A 19,393-nucleotide genomic window follows, 5' to 3' on the forward strand; every position below is an offset into this window, starting at 1 on the left:
AGTCGATTACACCTAATAAATGGACTTTATTGTAAATTTCATATGGTCACAGAATAACAGCTATTTTATACAATCCGTAAGATAGCATTGCTTACGTTACAACTGATTTACACGCAATCTTTCATAATTGCTGGTAATTATAGTTTTATTCTTAGTTTGCATGATCAGGATGTAAACGTGAACCAGAGAGATTTTAAGTTTAAAAACAATATAACATTAATTTAATGATAATCTCTTGCTAAAAAATACGTATCTTAAGAAAGTTCAAGATCTCATCACAGGAATTCAAAAGATGCATCCACGCATTCACCAGTATAAGTAGTAGCTGTGACTTTTATTTCTGTTCCGGCAATCTCCATTCTTGTTTTGACAAAAACTCTTTCCGGCCATTTTCTTTCGTCGTTTTTACATTCTATTATTATTATTCCGAGTAGTTCACATCCACTTTCATCAAAATACATAGGTGCTTCCTTTTTTGAAATGAAGACATTTACATTGATAGGTTCATCGCGCAAATGCTTCCTATATTCATCGACAAACGAATCTGTTGTAGTTTCTTCTACTGCTTCATCAAGCGATACTTGTTGGCCAATGGTATAAAACTTCGAAAAAATTCCCATGCATAGGGGTGTTTCTTCTATAATTCGTAACTTTTCTTTTGGATGTACAGAAACATCAAAGGGAACGGCAGTTTGGTGTCCGTATGTATATCGACATGTTCGGGAAAAAATGATTTCAGGATCGTGTCCAAAAAGAACTGCCCCCTTGGCAACAGCCAAACCAGCTTCCATTGGAATGATACATTTTTTGCCCGGGAAAGCGGGAAAACAGCAGAGTTAACAAACATACTTTCCGAAAATCCACCAACCATGACAACCCCAACCAAATCATGGCAAATGTCTGCATTGAAAATATCTTCAATGTGAGAAATTATATCATTCATCGAACTCTCGAAAAAAGATGCAAAAAGGGAATTGTCGATATTTAGCTTGTCTCCACTGAATGATAATGCTTTATTTCGTTCTAATGTTTTGAATTTTTCTTCAAATTCTTCGCCGCTTTTTTCTGACAAAATATCCACTAAAGCTGGAGGAATCTTCAGGACAACTTCTTTCATCGAATCTTTGTTGAACGTCCTCTTCTTTAGCTCAAATCCTCGCAAAAATTCCAGGAATTCTGACCTGCCTTCATTTTTAAAGTGTTTCATATTTTCTGATCCAATAACCTGATCTAATAATTTTAGAAAACTTTCATCTACTTTAGTTCCACCCCATCTTTAGCTGCAAACCTTGTAAATAGTGTTCATTTAAGCATCGTTGGTTCTTTCTTGTACAGATATATCAACTGTTCCGCCTGTAAAACAACATGCAAAATATGATCAAAGAGGGATATAACTTTTAAATGCAATTAAATGCTATTCAATTGAAATTAAAATAAGATTAAAAATATGGAATTATTATTTTTTAATGCCGTTTCATGGGAATGATAATTTAATATGAACTTTAATATGAACTTGATTGATAAGCGTATTCGTCTTATCAAGCTTTCTATATAATCGTAGAACTCATGAATATGTTCACTTAGGGATGCCAATTATCGAATAGCAAAGACAAATTTTAACAAGAACAAATACATTTAATAATTATTCAATTAAAAAAAAAATAGATGAAAACACACAATGGATATCAAGAAAAATAAAACAAAGGACATTACTGATTTGATAAAAAAAAAAAAAAACACACATTCTAGTTTACTTAGCAAATGACGAAACTCATTTGAGTAAATTTAACTTTCTATACTTTTGATGTTAGAGATTTTTAAAGAAACGATAGTGAGATTATATGAACTATTAAATTATGCAATGAATTGTAAATGCGGACCACTGTTGTTAAAATGTGTCTTGTCTAAAAATTTTAGCTTTAAAACTTGCTCAGACATCTTGCTCTAAACTCTCCTCCTCTAAAGGATTTACCTGTATTTTAGAAGAAAAAAAAATTATGTAAAAACCAGAGTTATCACAAATATAAATCCGGATCTTTTTTTCAAAAGTCTTCTAATTTGCAGATATATTTTTTTATTTATTGACGAATTGCAAAAACAAATGTCAAATAAATGAAACAGCTATGAATCATTCACAGTGCTAACGTTCATCAAAGTTTTTGATTTTTCTAATGCGTGTATATGAACAAAAGTGAACCCATAATTTCTTCAAGATTTGACAGTGTACGTGTACGTTTATTTCCCCTCAAATTACAATGTATAACTTGTTTGTCTATAATCAGTCACATCAATGAGGCGATACCTTTATATCGTTTTTAATAACATACATACAATCTCAGACTCAAATACCTTGAGTACTAATAAGAAGTTATAAACAGGTACGTAGTTATAAACAAATAACTGATATTTTTTTCATGCCTTTGAAGAGAGGCAAACAAGCTTCAAATTCATTACAGAGTATGTGAATAAAACATAATCTAATTCTAAGCTTTTAGAAAACAGTACTTTTGAATAATATGTCTTTGCTTAAAAGTAATATTAAAATAATCAAATCTGCAGACGGGCTTCATTAATCATATAATAATGTTTTATTAAAGTGAGGAATCAAAAAAAAGTTAAACTTTGCTTTTTCTCCACTGCTGATGATTGCGGTAACTTGAATTTCAGTTCCAGATATTTCCAATTCTATCGTACACGAAAACGTTTTAGGCCAACGTTTTGATTTGTGTTTGCAAATCACAATAATTTCGCCCAATGTGCGACACCCCACATCATAAATAAACACAGGATTTTTTCTATTTGAAACATATACTTAATTGTCAATGGTTGTTCCCGCTGATCAGCTCTACTTTTGTCACGGAAGTCATAATCAGAGGGAAAAGATCGTTTTTGACCAAGAAAGACTTTTTCTCTCTTTTCAAAAAACTTCTGAAAAATGTTTTTGCAAAAAAGCTCGTTGTTTATCAAATTTAAATTGCTAAATGGGTGTTTGTCTTTATTGAATGGTAAACAAATATCATCTCCATATGTATAGCGACACACACGTGAGCAAATAACATCTGGATCATGACGAAAAAGAACGGCGCCTTTGGCAACAGCAAGACCAGCTTCAATAGGTACGATAATTCGTTTACCAGGAAAAGAGTCTTTAATGCTGGCTATTACTAGACGATTGTCTGCATAACCACCAACAACCACTATCCCAAGCAAATCTTTACAAACTGGGTCTTCCAATACACTTCGTAGATGAGATATTTTATCTTGTATTGAACTTCTAAAAAAGGATCTGAACAAACTTGCATCAAAGGTTATTTTATCCTGCAAGCTTGATATTGAGTTTGCAAAGGGAGAATTGACAATGATCTATGAAATGCAGCATCCGGTGTGTTCTTCTTAGATCTCAAACAAAGCAGTAGGCATCCTAACAGGAATCTTATTTTGAGAGTCGTAATCAATTTGCTTTTTCTTGATCTCTTGGATTCGCATAAGCTCCAGGTATTCAGACCTACTCTCATCCTTGAACTCAGTAAACACATCTGCTCTAACAAGTTTGATAAGAAATTGGGTAAATTCCTCATCAACTCTGGTGCCACCCCACGGACCCCCCGCAAACATCATAAATGGACTTCCTGTATCAGTAGTTTGTTGAACACTGCCGTCGACTGTTCCTCCTGAAATGTAACTCTGCAGTAAACGTTTTCAAATTAATTAATGAATTTTGCCAATCACGGAGGCTCAAACAATATATTACGTATTTCATCAGTGAGCTTAAGAACTTGACAAACATTAATATTTTCATACGCTTTATTCGAGGTATGAAAATACACGATGGTATTAGCTTTGCAACAAACAATCAAAAGCTGCTTCAAAGACAAAATGAAAAGGTATGATTATTTGTATAATTCTTCGTGTAATGCACATCAAAAACAATTCCGGCACTTGGTGTTATTCTACATTTAAAAAATACAAGTAGTCTTATTACAATTTTTTTCAAATCAAGTCCAGTTAAATACATGGGACAGTAACCATACTAATGGTTGATTTCGACTCAGCAGTTGATAGGTATTTTAAAGAAGTTGTTTTAGAAATATAACCTGGCGATATTCCATAAGGATTCAATTTTAAACTTTCCTCCGCAAATAATGATGTGTTTGTATAATTCGTATGTTAATAAATCTGATACTAACATGTTGATTTGTAAGGTCTTTGTAATCTTGTTAGATATTTATATCGACTTGTAAGGTCGTTCTGGTATCTTGTAATTTATTGGCGCACAACTTTTATGTGCTACATTTGTGTCATCCAAATAACAGGTCATCCTCTAATATGTCAATATAAGATTATAGCAAATAGACTCATGCACAGACAACTACGCTTCAAGTACCTCTGTCTGATGCTAGCATATTTTAAAACACATTCCAAATCATGATAAGTAACTCGCATCTGACTAGGCAATATGTTTGTCAACATGTTTTAGCTTGGTTTTTTTTGTATGAAGTCACACGACATACAATTCAAGTCAAGACAAGTCGTGTCAAAAGGCTTTTTGTAGAACCTCAGACGTTACATCGACATTTAATTTTCAAATACTTTGACATTTGTTGCAACTAAAATTGTAATAAAACCACTATTGAAATAAATTATTTCAAAAGTGGTTGGGAATGTATTTCATTTGAAGAAACCCTTTGCAACCACTATTGAAATAAAACCACTATTGAAATAAATTAGTTCAATAGTGGTTGGGGGTTTATTTCATTAGAAGAATCACTTTGCAACCACTATTGAAATACAGCTACTATTTAAGTAATTATTTCAATAGAAGTTAGGCATGTATTGCATTATCAGAATTACTTTACATTCACCATAGAAGTACAACTGACTACTATTAAATATATTTTTTCAATCAAAGATAAAAATAAATTTCTTTATAAATATTACTTTGTAATCACTTTTGAAACACATTTGGAAAGAGAGACGCTGTTTATCATTTTTGCAAACTATTTTGAAATGAAAGAAATCTTACTAACAATTTTAACTAGATGCTGTCATTAGACAGTAATACCCGCACCATGTGTTTGCCCCTAAATAACACTGTTTTGTACCAGTTTAATTAAAAATGAACGCTACATGCAAGCTCCGGTAATACAATTAAAATGTTTAATTTTCATAACTGAAGGATGAGATCCCTTCCCATATGATAATACACATCGTGACATGAGCAGCACTTTACGTGCAATTTTGGGTAGAACTGTTTGCAGTAAATTTTCAGTTAATCAATAATCTTAACATTTTATGTCATAGAAAGTATAATGGTCTATATAATTATTACAAACAAAATTAAAAATTAAATTATGCCCCCTCCCCGTGGCGGTTGCCGGTTTTAGATTTGCTTCTGTGTGCCTACATGAACATCGTCGTGTGCACAGATTTAGAGAAGGGGTGGGAGTGAGGGGTCCAGACCCCCCCCCCCCCCTCCCCATAAAAAATTCATTTATATCAATTGTAAAATTACCAAAAATACACCTTGGACCCCAATGCTCTAATAGACATGTAAACGTTCTAACCCATTGCGCTTCAATGTTAGGTAACATAATTTGGGGGGGGGGGTTAAATATTTAATCAATATTTAATATACTTTATTGTTTATCTCAATAGGAAGTATACATGTACATCACAATATGCAGGCGTCCTGCGCCACCTTAAAGCTGTTATTTACCTAATAAAATAGTACAAGTGGATTTGAAGAATAGGTCATAAAAATACATGCATGTTACAAATGACTGATCTTTGTCTGAAGTTACGTACACAACACAGGTCTGCATGTCTCATTAGCGGGTACTAGTTTTACCCAGCTCTTCGATTAGATGGGTTCACGTGTATACATACATGGGCGTTGCTAAAACGCGGAACGGAAAACGGAACGGAAAGCGGAACGGAAGGAAAAACGGAAAATCATATCTAATGTTATTTACCTCATAGATTTGTTAATCATGCTAAAACGATATACTTTATGTACCTTTTTAATTTGTTTGAAAGATTAGCAATATGAGATTATTTGTTCAAGAATATTTATTTCCTCAAAATTAACAGTACATGCATTGACCACTATATTCTGTCCCAAAATACCGGTATCCTCGATTCACTTTTTGCTGTATATTTATATACACCTCAGGGTTCAAGCGATTCCCTTTTAGAAGCATTAAACATTCTCATTATTCTTTCTTTAAAACGTCCTCTCTAGCTTATCAGCTGGTATGAATACACGGCTAAAAATAAAGAAGTCTACGGGGTTTTGCATTTCAACAGACCGGGATGATAGTGGTGAAAAATTGTGCAAGGTCTTCTGAGTGACTTCCAAATGGAGAAAAGATGTCAACATTTTCCATTATGAATCGTCCAAATGTGCTGCATAAATATTTTGGGATCGACAGACTATAGTCCCAATATATAATCGGAAAATCAAACCAGGCAACGTCTAGAGCTCTCTATTCGGATCATATGTATATAGCTGCTGGAATAAACAACTGCTTAATAATGCAAACGTAAACAAAATTGCATTGCTAAAAATACTAGTTTCACAAATTACTAGTTTCACAGTTATTACCGGGTATTTTAATGTTTACTGAATTTTAATTTTTAATGTCGTCAGTCCTACGGTTTTTTTTCTTCCATCTCAATGATACTGAATCGTCTGTATGATAAAAGATCGTCTAGAACACCAAAAATTCAATTTTGATGTAAGTATATACATGTACATCATTTATAAAATATAAATTAAAATACTCAAAACACGCATAAAACGCTTTCACTAACTGCGTACGTTACGCTGATATGCCAGCAATACCATACAAGAAAAATAAGTAAACAGTTATAGCTAATTTGCTCGTTTAATCATGTTAATGTTTCACAATTCGTATACATTTGATTTTTCCGTTTCGTACTCAACTAAAGCCGAATGACTGCAATGCTATAATTGATAGACATTCATATGAATATTAATAAGATAACAACATGTTGATAATAATTCATTTGATCGTTTCTGGTCAGTCTATACCCTTTTTAAGCGATAAACGTGATGATATTTTCCATTCCGTTCCGTTTTCCGTTCCGCGTTTTAGCAACACCCATACATACATGTCTGTGTTTTCCGTATGGAGAGAAGATTTAGTTAAGATCAGCTAAAGGAATTCATTATTGTGTTTTAATTGTATTATCATTGTGATGTTGACCAATTTAGGTAAGCATAATACATGTAGTAGCAGTAGCACAATATAATGAGAAGCCAGCATACATATATAAGTTCTACTTTCACTTTCTAAATGTGATCTCCCTTTGACAGCATACTGTATCATCGTCTTTTAATATTTAAATAAGCTTATCATCGTTACCTATCCTATCGCATTTGTAAAGTTTCTGTCATTTTAGTTGCAAAAGTTATTTTTTCATTTGTCAGACTTACACTATTGAGTTGACCCTATATTGACCCTGTATAAACAATTTCTTATTAAATTTGTGTATTACATGTAAGTTAGTGTGGACACTTATCATTTATATATGAGTAAATTATAATAAAAAGGAAGGAGTATTTCTTTCTTAATGTATTATAATGCATCAAATACAATGTAGGTCATGACTCTATAGGACTTTTCTGACCTCATGAAACAGGAAAATACAAAATATCTTCTAATGTCATTATGATGCATCAACTGGTGTAAAGTACATTAATGACCCCCAGGTGTTGTCTTTAACCCCCCCCCCCCCCCCGCCTTTATGAAATAGGAAATGATATGATACACTGTATATTTTGTTAACTTCTGAGATCTGAGATCCTCATCCCTAAACCATATAATTTATTTTTGCTCTTTGTGTCATTGCGCGTAAAATTGTATATAGATTATGCCCCCTTGGAGACACCCTGACATTTTTGAACTAGAAATAATAATGTATTTTATCTTATTCATATGTAATACAGTAGTGTTTGATCCATGTGGGTAATTCCTAGCCTAATGATGTAACTGCTTTGTTTAGGAGACTTTACAATTGCCCCAAATAGGCGAATACACATGGCAGTGATGCATATATAACATTTTGTTTATAAATCTTAAAAATTGAATTAAGCAATTTCCAAAATGTTAATGTGAATCACAAGAGAAAAAGCATATCAAGAAAGATTTGAAATTTGCTACTGTACACATGTAAGAATGTATTAAGAAGACTGAATCTTTATAACCAGGTTAGATTTGGGGGGGGGGTGAATGTGGAGTATCAACATTTATAATTTGAATCATTTATTGTTATTAATTTTAACTTGTCAATGAATACTACTTATTGATCCCAAGGTAGAAATATGACCTCTGATCATATCTCAATAGATCATTTGTCAATTATGCAAGGTGTAATGTAATTTTTTTTAAGAATAACCAGTTTATAAAAGTTTTTAGACACCCAAATTATATTTTGATTTTAATAGATCATTCGACAAGGGGGGGGGAGGAACAGTTTATATTTGAGTTTGTTTGGGAGTGGGGGTTTCAAGTCATATATTTGACAATTTTTTAATGTAATTTAAAATAAGACTAAGCCATACTACAGTCATGAACATGAATAGTATAGAACAAAACATGTATATATCCATAGGAAGTATTACAAAACAGATGATAGATCTATATCTGGTTTCTTAAATTGAATCATGTATCATGTACATAATATATTATTGTTTCTTTGTTCAAGGCATTTAAGATGGTATGTAGATCATGAACCCAAGTTTATCTTTAAATTATTGATGTTTGATGATCCTATCTCTATTTTATCTTTATTATTAAGTCTCCCGAATGCAATTTGGACACTTAATGTTTTTGTACGGTTCTTAATACATGACTGTATTATTATTCTTCATCTTCTTTTTCTTCTTTCCCGCTCTGAACTTGTTTCTCAGAGATGGCTGAACAGAATTGTACAAAACTCTAAGATATGATAGGCCTGCATATCTAGTTGTGCACCCTGCTTTGATTTTTCTCATTTTGGGTTAGACAACCACTTTTCGGGGGAGGGCGGGTCTATCATTGAACCTTGTAGGAAGAATCGTAGACTCTATTGTAAATGGTAACTTGAAAACGGACAGAGATAATAATATAGGGTTTTTATAATCATATATTGGCTGTTACTGGCAATATATAGGGTTTATTAGATCTGACCCCTGGGGTCATCCCCCACCCCCAGGAATTTGAAATTACCATATATCTCAGAAACTGTTATAATCATGACCCCTAAACCATATATATTCATGTTTCTGATGTCAAGGGGCATCAAATGTTATGTAGGTCACGGGCCCTGTGGGTGGTCCTGACCCCCTCAAACAGCAAGTCCCTTAATATCTTCAAAACAGTTGAGATCCCCAACCTTAAACCATATATATTCTTGTTCCTTGTGTCAAAGGGCATCAAACGGTATGCCCGACGGTGGTCATGACCCCCCTTGAACAGGAAGTGCACGAATATCTCTAAAACGGTTGAGATCCTCACCCCTTAACCATATATATTCTGGATCATTAAAGGGCATCAAAAGGTATGTACCGGTAGGTAATGGGCATCAGGGTTAAATTTAATTTTTCAAAACCGTAATGCACATCTATGGAACAGTTCCTATCATATCTAAAGATATGATGTGTCTATCCATTAAATCATAAAAGGATGTAATGAAGTTCTTTTTGGATTTTGTGGGGGTGATAGCGAAAACGACAAACAGTAAAATAAACAAAACAAACTGAATTTATTTATCAACAAAACAAAATAAAATAATAGAATATGAAGAGACTCACACTCACAAACACACACTCTCACACTCTCACGGAGAAAGAAAATATAACTTTAAAAAGTTAATCAATCAACACTGACAATGAAACAACAGTGAATTAATTTTTAAGACATTCAATTGTCAGTATCTATATGAAACAAATAAATGCTTTAAACGCTGCCTAAATATAGCTATAACAGTATGTAAAGGAATAAACCAACAAATCAAAATTACCAATACTGTTATATGTAATTTCACAGAAAAAGTAAATTGGAATGTTATCTGTAAACAAACATCAAATTTTATCACTAGGTAAACCGATAAATCATTTAATCATCAAATAGAATTGAAAATTTGGCTTCAAATAATAGCAAAAGCCAACCTGAAATAGTCACCACTGGGCCTCCATAGGACACAAAACACGTAAACAAAATATCCTGTCTCCAGTCCCGGACTCGAAGGTCTCTCACTGGAAAACTATCCACATAGGGCCTCCTAACCACAAACGTTCGTCAAACACGAGCTCCCGTGCATCCCACTTGCGTCACGCGCTGCTCCGTTAATAGTTCTCGGTCTTAGTCCTGCCCCACATATGCTACGCTAAGCCTTCACTGACGTTTCACCACTGGCCCACCGGCTTTAACGATATAACTTTCCCAGCACTGAAACAATAATTACCTATTCTAAAACCTATAGACATACTCATTTATACAACGAAAATAACAAAGACCACACCCTCGTAAATATACAATGAAACTGACAAAAAACATACAAAAACTTACCGGCTGGAAAAAAGCAATTGCCCAAACAGATTCACAGTAACTTATGGCTACCAGTCTACCAGACTAACTTCTGGAATTCGCCAAAATTAACAAACTGGAGGACGAATTCAAAAACGTGGCCGCACACTTGACAAGCATCCACGGCTCTCACTCACAAAACCGGTTATACTAAAATTAGCCCTAATACCGAACACTCTCGATTGACAAATATGGAACACAACTTAGTCCAAAATTACAACTATTTACACAAACAAAATACAAAACTGAAATGAACTGAATTCAACTTCATCACAAAGGATTTCTAGGATCTATGTTTTTTTGAAGTGGTAAACGTCAATTTTCTGCTATTATTTGACTCCCTGGATGAAATTTAAATTTTTAAAACCTTATTGCACATCTGTAGGACAGCCCAAATTATATCCCAAGAGACGACGTAGCTACTCCAAAAGTTGTAAGAGGAGTTCTGGGAACCATATTTTTTATGCAAAAAAAACGTCATTTTTTGTTGCCCACTGATCCCCTTTATAAAAAAAAATTCTGGAACCTGATCACGCCTCAATATGACACCCCTAATCATATTCTAGAAGATCATTTAGCTACTGCCAAAAAAATTAGACGTTTTTGAAACCAGTTCTTTTTTGTTAAAAAACGTCATTTTTCGGCCATTAAATGACCCGTAGGACAAAATTGAAAATTCCGATACCTTATTGCGCATCTATAGGATACCCTAAAACATATTCCAAAAGATGATTTGTCTACTGTTGAAAATGTAGGAGGAGTTTGAGGAAGAAGGTTTTTTGTGAAAAAACGTCATTTTTCGGCCAATTATTTGACCCCCAGGACTAACAGAGAATTTTTGAAACCTTTTTACAAAACAACATGATACCCCAAATCAAATTCCAAGAGTTCAGTTAGCTGGTTTATAAGATGTAAGAGCAGTTTGAGAAAGTAAAACGTGACAGACGGACGGACGGACGGACGGAACAGGGTAACAACAATATACCCAAACTTTCTTTAGAAAGTGCGGGTATAAATACACAATTTTGGTAATATAGACTAGCATATTTTACGGTAATGATAACCGAGACTATAAAATTAATGTAATAATGTTACGATCTTCACTGCTTTGCAGAAATAAATTACCAATTCCCGCAGATTAACATTCATCCAAGATTGTTTCTATCTAACAAACAATTTCAAATACACAATTAAGGGTTTAAAGTCTTAAAGGCATATTTTACGGTTAAAATAATCGAGACTATGAAAATGTACTTATTTTAGGATTTTCACTGTTGTGCAGAAAAAACCAATTCTTGCAGATAAACACATAGAATTGTTTCCATAGTTTTCTTTACCTTCTCTTTTTATAGATATATCATTTTTTTATGAAAATTGTAAATTATTTTCAAGAGTGAACACCTTGTAAATTGCAAGAGCTTCTTTTTAAACCCCCTGTAAATTAAAAACAATTTATAGCTAGATACATGTTATTATGAATTTCACTATTAGCTAGACCATAATTAATCACCTAATTGTCTAAGGACTTTTCCAATATTTTTTCCGATTACGACAAAGAGCACATGGCGGGTGTGACCGATCAGCAGAGGATGCTCACTCCTCCTAGGCGCCTAATCCTACCTCTATCTATTTGGAGGTCTGTATTGCTCTGCTTTGAATTTGTATTTCGTTTTATGGATTTTTGAGATAGTTCACGTTTGAGATAAATTATTTCAATAGTGGTTGATGATGTACATAATTACGACAACTGATGAAATATATTATTTTAATGGTGGTTGGTGATGAATTTTATTACGACCACTTTAGAAATAAATGACTTAAATATTGGTTGGTTATGAAGTTTATTATAAGAAATAATTTGCAACCACTATTGAAATACAAATACCATTAAAATATCTTATATTGTATTAAATTATAGTTTTTTATCATTGAAACATATTATTTTGAAGGTGATTATGGGTGTATCTCACTATATGAATAACTGTGCAGCTGTTACTTGAATTCAACAATATCTTTTTTCAATAGTACATGTAGTAGGAATAAATTTCATTAAACATATTACATTTATGATAAATTATGGATATATTTCGTTATAAGTTTCAATTTGTAAACAATTCTTCAATATTTTATTATAGATATATATGATTATAAATATCACTATTAAAATAGATTATTTAAATAAAGGTTGAGGATGTATTTCATTATTAGAATCACTTAGCAATTACTATTGAAATTCAACCACTTTCAAAATATATTATTTCAAAAGTGGTGGGGTTTGCATTTCATTATAAGCACTATTAAAATGAATCATTTCAAAAGTGATTGGGTATGTATTTTATTATCACAACTTTTGAAATCTATATGTCAATAATGGTTGGGTATGCATTTCAAGTACAACCACCATTGAAATAAAATATTTCAATAGTGCTAGGGAATCATATCATTTTATGCCTATTATTCCGTCTGCTTATAACAATTTTGGTTCCAGATGAGAGATCGTATGGGGAAAATGACCATACAAAGGAAAAAACATCATGATTGAAAAGGAATTCATTATTTCAAAAGCCATACTTCTTATATTAAGAAATACCCCTACCGGAAAATGCGTTACACACAGACGGAATACTTTGGAATCATTAGAATACGTGGGGCCAATTTTCGTGGATTGCTTAATTTTTACAGTTTTGTTTGGACGTAATTTCGTGTATTCTCTTATACCAACAAAAGGAAATATGACTTTATTACCCAACTTATTAATTCATGGAGGATGTTAATTCTTGGATGAGAGGTGCCCACAAATTCCACGAAAATAGAGCCACCACAAAATCTAATGACTCCCAGTAATAGACAAAAAATGAAATGCATCCAAATCAGTTTTTCAATAGTGGTTGTAAGGACACGCATCTTTAACCGCTACTGGTATAATTTATTTCAATAGTGGTTGAAATAAAACGCATCCCCAGCCACTATTAAAATAATTTATTTCAATAGTGTTTGTATTCAATAGTGTATGCAAAGTGATCCTGATTATGAAATACATCCTCAACCATTATTGAAATAATTTATCTCAATAGTGATATTTTTCTTTGAATAATAGTGACAATAAATTGCAATTTGAAACTTATAATGAAATGCATCCACGACCTATAAATCACAAATGTGACATCTATAAAGAAATATATTCCCAACTATTATTAACAAAATATATTGTTTGATACATGTAATAGCTGCACAGTGATTCTTATAATCAAACACATCCATAACCACCATTAAAATAACATATTTCAAAAAAAAAATAATTAAAATGAAATACATAATAAATTATTTTAATGGTGTGTCAATAGTGATTGTATATTATTTCTTTCGATAACTTTATAACCGACCACTTTTGAAGTAATCTATTTCAATAGTGGTCGTGATAAAATTCATCACCAACCACTATTGAAATAATATAATTCAACAATAGTTGTAATGAAGTACATTACCAACCAATATTGAAATAATTTATCTCAATAGAGATATCTAATCTATAATTACATGTTTCTAGCTATAAATTATTTTCAATATACAGGGGGTTAGAATAGAATTTCTTGCATTTTACAAGGTGTTCACTCTTGTGCAAATAATTTACATGCATGTCTGTAAAATCTTAACTGTGTATTTCAATGTTTTCGCTAGATAAAGTGTTTCTTGCTCTTTCTCTTTGAAAATAGTTTGCAAAAATGATATGCAACTTCTTTCTTTCCAAATGTGCTGCAATAGTGAATACAAAGTAATATTTATTTAGAAATTCATTTCCAACTACGAATGAAAAAATAATTCTAAGAGTTGAACATCAAAAGTGTCTGTAACGTGATTCTCAAAATAAACATGTAATACGTCCCCAAACACTATTGAAATAACTTCAATAGTGGTTGTATTTCAAAAGTGGTTGCAACGTGATTCTTCAAATAAAATACATCCCCAACCACTATTGAACTCATTTATTTCAATAATGGTTTTATTTAAATAGTGGTTGCAGAGTTATTTTTCTAATGAAATACATTCCCAACCACTACTGAAATAATTTATTTCATTAGTGGTTTTATTTCAATAGTGGTTGCAACAGATCTTATATATCTCGTTAAAATACATCGATTTTAAGTTGAAGCAAAAAGACATTTGAATAACAGAAGACTTTGCATATCTTTTTTAAAAATCTTATATCTATACTTAAGCAAATTAATTCCTTTTTAAATGTTTCAAGTTTAAAATTCTTTGCAGGTTTTTTTTTTGTTATTGATAGAAACTATGACTATAAAGCAGAAAACACTTGTTCCATAAACCGACAAATAGCAAATTTTATCATGAAGTTTTTTTTTAAATGGTTGGCTTATATGTTTTTGTTGAAATAATGGGATATTCTAGGTTTTCAGAACCAAATTCTTTTTTCATTAACATCTTGACAATGAATGATATTAAAAGCCATCATTTTTCTTTTAGGTGAATAATTTTGATTAATCTAACAAAGCATTTATGTAAATCAACGTTTTAGAATCAAGTGCCAAGAAACCTTACAGCAAACAGCCACATGGAAAGATAGCGAGCATATGTAAAAGAATGCGAATTCCGTGTTAGTTTGTTAGTGTATATTTCTCCTGCAATAGCCTATCTGAAACACCAATAAAAACTGAATTTCACTGTTTATATATTCATCTGAATTTTTCCTTAATTATCAATATGAAGTGAATATTGGTACATGTATTTAAATTATCGCCAATGTCTATCACTGCGTTAAAAAGAAAAAAACGACCATTTTTCAATCCATCTAAATGTCACCATAGTTACTAGAGTTGTTGAAAATTCTGATGTCAGATAATCCAAATGTTTGAGGTTCCACGCATCTTAAGTTTTGATCAAGTAATGATTTTTATGTCCATAAGTGATTCTCAACGACAATAGTATGAGAAAAACAACAAACTGAAATGCACATATAAATTATAATATATACGTGTTTTTAATCAAATATTTGTATTAAAAGAGCTTACCAATGCATCTACAAGATGTTTTGAATAAGTTTTAATAATACGTATATAGATAAACAGATGAATTGATCTCAATTACATTAATCGTGATTTGGGTATTTTATGAATAGTTAAACTCAAACAGGATTACTAAGAAACAGTGACGATAAAACCCATATACATTAGGAAATGCTCAGTCCGTGTAAACATTTATTAAGAGGTGAAGTGTTAGGAAATGAAAGCTTACATATTTGCAAAAAACTCATTGAATTTGAATGTAGTGGGTACATTACCAACATATCAATTGAAATATCTCAACCCACGATCAATTTGGAGCTTTGGTGTTATTTAAGGTGGTATGGGACATCTGTCGATATTAATGTTGATTATTTATTAAAGTACTATATAACAGAAAACTTTTATCGGTTTAAAATTTTACAATATTTAACCAAAAAATAGCTTTTAAAAATAATTGAAAAGGTAAAAATTGTAAAACCCCCAGCGGGATTCGAACTCATGACTTACAGGTTCGTAGTAAATCATCTTTTTTTTTATCTTTTATTTGTAGTAAATCATCTAACCCACTGCGCTACAGAGTTAGGTGACCATTTTTGGAAAGAAACTACTTATATAATTACACTTTATTTTATTGTTTATTTCGATAAACAATACGTCACAACATGGAAGTGTCCCATACCACCTTAATGCACAAAATAAATCGCTGTATACTATTTAAGAAATAGTGCCCGGGAACACAGCACAAGGAAGGCGCCGTACACTCTTCCGTGTTAGCTGAACGCTTGTTTGTTATGTACATAAAGTAAGACAAATTACTATTTCTGTGCAAGATTTTTTGTAATTTGGATATTGTGACAATACATAAAAATATTATTTTTTTGTACATGTACTTAAAAGGCATGCAGTTTTAATTTTACAATAAAAAAGCAACCAATCACATTTATATTGACCGGCCTAGGTACCCGATTAAAGTTTTAAAATCTATCCAAAATTATATAGCGACTAAATACATTCATGAAAGCTTGTCAGCATTCTTAGTGTGCCCATAATTCATTTTTGACCGTCCGAAAGCAAATCTGATATATACTAACTGTAATATATGATAGCAATGGTTCCTTTGTAGCTGATTTATTTTCTTTCATCTTTTTTTTTATAAGCTGATTCAAGATATTAAGATTCACAACTAGCATAGTGTCTTCTAAGTGATAAGTATTGATTTTGATTTTTAGTCACATTAACATGTTTTAACCATATACTTGTCGTATAAGTAAGATACTGCGATTATTCAATGGTAATGACACACGTTAAACTTGAAAAAAAATATCGGTATAGAATATTTAGCAGCAGCATCTTGTGTTTTTCTTTTAAAATGACACCGACTTTAACATACATGTTAATGTTCATCAAAAATCAAGAGAAAAGTTACCTTTACTTTAAAACTAACATTTTTCAACTGTGACCATACCTTAGATATGACTGGTCAACATTCAACTAGGAAGCATGTGAAACATTTGCCATTGTTTTGACCAAAATAGGAATATTTCTAAGTACCTTTAGTGGCATTATATGTTCAAAGGTAGAACGATATTTAACGGCAATCACCAAGATTTGACATTTTAGCACAAATCGGCTTCCTGATACTATTCCAACTACCTCAGAAATGGATGATTCAAGTACATTGATACATTGTAAACTGATTTCAGTAAACTCTTTTTAGTTCAGTTGTTAAGGGGTCTACTATTTGATGAAAAATGGAAATTATGCAATCTAATCAGATACTATTAAATTTAGATAAGATGAAAATAAATTATTTAAACAGTTTATTAGCAAGCATTTTCCTACTTATGTAGGTAATGCCAACTTCAATACTTATTTATTAATGTTTGTATTTAAAAAATCTCTCTTAAAATGGAATAAAGCCTATGTTAAAATTAAGATTGATATTCACAAAATACACTACGTTAGTTACTATAATGTTAATAATACATTATACAATGCTTCCGAATTTAAAGAAATAAAATTGTTTGCGTATGAATTGGTCCTTAACAAAAGACCCGAAATGTTATTATCTTTCTTGATAATCAATGGTCACCGAGACATGTTATATATGAAAGTAAAGTCAATGACTCACCCCCTAGGTCGATGACCATGAATTTCTTCCTTCGTTCAAACGTTTTAAGCACTAGCTCTTGGTGTTCTCCCCCACTCATTTTCTTTATTTTTTTTTATAATTGGCGCATAATCAATAATTTTGTAGACCCACAAACAGTAATTGTGTTATGGTTTGTGACCTTGTCATTGCAATGAATATTATGAGTGGACCCTAGTACAAAAATATGTTAATGAAGAAATTAGGAAGATCGGAGTCGACTCGATTACATATCATGTGACATTGTTTACTGATAAAATCTCAGTAATTAAGTAATCTTATCAAATCACAAACTACATCCGTTGAAAAAAACATTCGTACGATTCACCAATAATTCATTTGCATTTATGAATAATGTTATACAAGTACTTACTGGGGTTGAAACACCATTGATTATACTAGCCCCCGAAGGACAAAATATTGTCCATCGCAAAGCAATGTGTTTCTATGTATCTCGATATTATTCCTATCCGTTTAATACTGATAACATAATGACTGCTCAATTTTTTCAGACAATCTAGTATTTTAATATATGTGTATTCGTCTAAATAATTATATAGTGAGAATAAACTACTGTATATAACTATGGGATATATAGACTCATTGAACACGCTTACGGATATGGATGTCAAGTGACCCACGAAGTACAGATAAGTAACATAAGAAAGGTTAATCTAGTTTACACAAGGTAAGCAACAACAATTGTAATGAAAAAGGCCAGCTGGAATCTTACATTTATTAAAATTACAAATTATATAGTGAGGTACTTTTTCTCCTTTCTTTATATGAAAATTCGACAAAATACAATAACCCGTTGAAGGAGAAAAATGTACCTAATTCTGATCATGTATTTTAAAGACTTTCAAATATGGGGCGAAGCTTAAGTATCTAAGGGGTTGAATGTAAACAGTGAATACCTGTCATAAACAATGATGTATATCTTCTGTGATCGTTTCTCTCTAACGGAGATTATATAAGAGTTCATATAACAAAGATAAAGTACATACATACTGAAACAAAAATTTTGAAATTTATTTTTTATATGTCACTTCAGAGGGTCGCAATTTATAGTATCCTTTAAAACGTTCATTATTTTTAAGGTACCAAATCTTTTAACTTAAATCCGGAAAACATTCTTTCAAGAACTGGAATTGTTTGAGATGAATGGTTGTGTATAAATTTTGCACGTTGAAGATTATTTCATGAGATGAAATGCTTTACGAGTTATAAACTCTTTTTAATATATTTCATTGATGAAACATATAAAATCAGACAGCTAACAAACTATGGGAAACTTTTTATCCTATTATTTCAGTTTTGCATATTTTCAATATCCAGTCATTCATGCACTCTTATTATCTTTAAGTTTTAACCAAAATTATTCATAAAATGTATGATTAGTTATGGCAATATCTCATTGTAACAGGATAGAGTTTATACCATCAACAGTGTTAAAGACAATGTAAACTATTTAGAACGGATAAACGTCAATTAATCACACCAAGTTAAATAAAACATACTAAATGGTTTTTTATCTTTTTGAAATTTGATAACGTGACCAACCCTTATATTTATTCCCATAAAAGTAAAAATAAATGAGCTATTTTTATTTAAATAATGTTTAACTATGA

At 31.6% G+C, this 19,393-nt stretch overlaps 1 long non-coding RNA gene across 1 annotated transcript; it reads right to left on the minus strand.

Moving 5' to 3' along the window:
* Positions 1-826: 826 nt before the first annotated feature.
* LOC136270285 (uncharacterized) lies at positions 827-17,818 on the minus strand. The gene is made up of 2 exons (XR_010708048.1): positions 17,745-17,818; positions 827-1,353 (listed from the first exon to the last, which is right to left on the minus strand). It is a non-coding gene; the product is annotated as an uncharacterized lncRNA (long non-coding RNA).
* Between the last annotated feature and the right edge of the window lie 1,575 nt (positions 17,819-19,393).

The sequence above is a fragment of the Magallana gigas genome, chromosome 7 (genome assembly GCF_963853765.1).
Source record: "Magallana gigas chromosome 7, xbMagGiga1.1, whole genome shotgun sequence".
NCBI classification, from domain to species: Eukaryota; Metazoa; Mollusca; class Bivalvia; order Ostreida; family Ostreidae; genus Magallana; species Magallana gigas.